Here is a 3,651-nt window from a genome sequence, read left to right as displayed (position 1 = left end):
TGTGAGCGCCTTTGGGGTGCTGCACGATCTCCTGTGTGACCTCTCCTGCTTGCTGGTGTTGTGTGCCTAGCCCCTGGCAGTGCTTCAACATCACACCTAGCGGGGGATAGTTTATGATTAAGGTCCCATAGGTGCGATGCGCACCTTGGTGTGGAGGGTGGGTCGATGAGGGCCCGCACGTTGAACTGGGGCACACGCACTCCAGAGCACCAGAGAGCGGTGTTAGGCACCCGGGCTCAAATGAGTGTATCAGTAGGGGGTGTACACCATATAGTGAGGCAAGTAGCAAGAGGGCAGGAGTCGGGTGCTAGGACACCCACAGTGCTCGTAGATTCAGCGTTTGGTACAGTGCTCACCCAGGGTAAAGGCATCTCAGAACAATGCAATTCACTGCTGTACGCATGCTCGATGGAGGCATGCCCATTGTATAATTTTATCGACTGTCTTGTTTATGTTGCAGGGACGTTGCAGGGGGAATCGGGCAGTGGGTTGCTCGGTCACTGAGGCTCAGGTAACAATTTGAGGTATAGGATGCAACAGGGGCGGACGAGCACAAGGTCCATGGCGGGCCGGTCAAAGGTAGCACTTATGCTGGCAATGCTGGGGACAGTGGGAATGTGTTGATAGGGGAATGACGGCGGGATGTTAGGCCTAGGTCATCCTGCTGCCCAGCTGGACAGTTGTTTGGGTGTGCGCTTCAGTAAGGTGTAGGGGCTATAGTGGGGAAGTGACAACTGGTTTCGCTGGGCACCACAGCGAATGTTAGGGCCGGTGCTATCCCAATAAGGATGGGAGAGGTTTGAGTGGTGCAGGAAATCGGTATGGGTTACCCAGCAACTTTAAGGGGCCACCGGGTTCCGGGGTGCAGTACTATTGGTGTTTTGTGTTCCCAGTTTACAGCCAAAGAGATTGAACGTCTGCCGCCAGCTCCACAAGCAGACACGCTGAGCAAACCCGCAACAGGTATTGGTCAGGGATTACACCCAGATGCGCGTGCAGCAGCGTAATCACGGTTCCCAGTAGGCAACACCAGAGCCTGGAATAGCGAGTAACTTTTATCTTTTTCAGGGGCAGCTCAGGTCGCTCGGAGCAATCATGAATCCGCAACGCAAGAAAGGGATTGCAGTTATGAGCGGCGATCGCAGGGTGGGGTGGAGGCAATCAGGCCGATTACTGAGCCCCAGGCGGATCTCACTGTAGCGCGAAGGGCTGAGCGTCCAAGGAATAGGATGCTGGTTTGTGTATGGGGGGTCACTACTAACCTTCTTCCTTCATCCCCGCACGCAGAGGCCCTCAGAAGTGTCTTCAGAGTGGATGCAGCCTAAAACCTCACTAGTCAACCAACTGTATAAGTAAGTGCAGAGACAGGGTGGAGGGGTCGGAGCGACTGTGGGCCCCAGGAACACAGGTGGCTTGTGCCTCGAGTTGCCGAGAGGTGCAGGTTTGTCTTACACCTATAATTTTTCTCCCCCAGATTCTGCCAGTGGTCGCGGGCGTGAAGAGTGGCATGGATAGCCAGGGCTCCCCCCCATATTTTCACAGAGGTCCCAGGTGGAGGAAACTCAACCAGGCACCTCCCAGGATACGCAATTGACAGCCTTCATCCAGATGGCTAAGACCAAGGGATTGCATGGGCCACAGATCTCTTGAAGGCTAACAATCCTGAGGACTCCGGGATTGCCAGCGAGGTCCCTACCCCGGAGCAGGATCCCAGTGCAGAGGCAGGCCCCACTAGGTCCAAGTGAGTGAGCAGACCCACCGTTAAGGACTTCCCGGCAGACCCGCTACCTCCCAGGAGAAGAGTTGTGGCCACGCCTCAAGTGGCCGCCCCCCCTTTGACCTCCCCCCAGCACCGGGGCCTGCAGCCCCGCTGGACAGCATTGTGGCCCCTGGGAACTACGCCACAAGGGAAGACTTGGGTAAGCTCATGGACATTATGAACACCTTTATTGCTGAATCCAGAGCAGGTGCGCCGGGGACGAGCTCCCCGCACCGGGGCATCAGCACAAACACGGGGGAGGGAGGGGATTCTTGGCCACTAGTGTGTGGGCGCACCAGGGTAACGAGCCACAGGGTCAACGGGTGACACCCACTGCGGTAGCTCCCGAAGTATGCAAGGTGGGGGCAGGTACACCGGGAACCAGTAAGTCAGCAGAGGCGTCAGGGGGGACACCAGGGCGGCAGGGTTCACCAGCTCTCCCACCAAGGGGCATGACAGCTGCCATAGCAGGGGCACCCCTCGCCACCGGTGCTGTTTCTGCCACCCCCTGGCCATTCCGGGGGTACCCCCGACAGTTCCGCCTCCAGCATCGCAGCTCCCCACAATTATCCCCCCCCGCAGCTGAACTCGCTGCCAGCACCCCCCGTACTGTCACCAATGCTCCGCTGCTGTCAGGATGCTGCTCCTTGTCTTGGGAGGTGCCCAGGCAGTCAAAGAAGTAATCTGGAAGCGCGAATTCATAGACATTTTTTCCCTGCTTATGTTAGGCCAGGAGAGCCTGGACGCCAGGAGGGTTGGGGAAAAGGACAATGACAAGAAAGTGAAGTATCAGCCATGGCCAGAAAAGACCATCGATATAGGCTTGATGCTTTCTCTATCTTGTCTTCTGTAATCATGGAAATGTTCCCAGAGTTAGGTCAAGGCTTGGTACAATACTCCAGGTTGATCCAAAACGAAGCTCAGAAGTAGGGGGGAGTGGGTTGGTTGCACTACGACAGGGACTTCTGGAAGAAGATGTCCAGGTGCCCTGAGATGGTGTGGGACCAGAAAGAGGTTCAGCTATGGATGGACCATATGGGATCCCGCACACTGCAGAGCGTAGGTCCACAGCCCAAAGCACAAGGGGGACCCTACACTGGCAAGGGCTCCTTTCAGTCAGGCACACGCGGTTTCAAACCGCCCTTTTGGGGAGCACGCAGGGGGGGCAGAGAGAGGGCTTCAGACGGTCACCCCCGGGGACTTGTCACCTTTTTAACACTGGTTCATGCACCTGGGGGAAAACATGCAAGTTCTGGCACACCTGCAGCAAATGTGGTGGGCCACACCCTGAAGCGTCTTGTCACTCAAAGCAGGAGCGTCGGCCCGCCGGCACCGTCAGGCAAGACAGCTGAGGTGTCCAGGGATGAAGAAAAATCTCAAAACCTCCCCTCCCTGACCACCATGCACAGAGCGTCCCCTGGCTTGGTGACCACACCAGTCAGGACCATCAGTCGTCCCCCCATTGCTCCATGTCTCTGCTTCCGTGCGTGCAGTCAAGGGCCTGTCTTCAGTGATCCTCACCCACATCGCACCCCTCCTCAGGCGGTACCCCAAAAAAGAGGACAGTTTGTTGCTACTAGTTGGCTTTAGTGGAGGTTTCAAGATCCCTTATGTGGGCCCCCTGGTAAGCAGGGAGGCCGACAACCTCAAATCTGCAAGGGAACAACCGCAAGTGGTTCAAGCCAAGGTAGCGAAGGAGTTGGCATTAGGAAGAGTGGCGGGCCCCTTTTTGCGACCCCCTTTGGACAATTTCATAGTCTCACCCCTGGGGGTGGTGCCCAAGAAGGAACCAGGGGCTTTTAGGCTGATTCATCACCTGCCCTACCCTGAAGGGAAATCTGTTAACCATGGGTTGGAGGAGGGCTCATGCTCAGTGTCATATTGTACCCTGG

This window comes from Triturus cristatus, chromosome 7 (assembly GCF_964204655.1).
Source record: "Triturus cristatus chromosome 7, aTriCri1.1, whole genome shotgun sequence".
Classification (NCBI taxonomy): Eukaryota; Metazoa; Chordata; class Amphibia; order Caudata; family Salamandridae; genus Triturus; species Triturus cristatus.
This window is presented reverse-complemented; position numbering follows the sequence as displayed.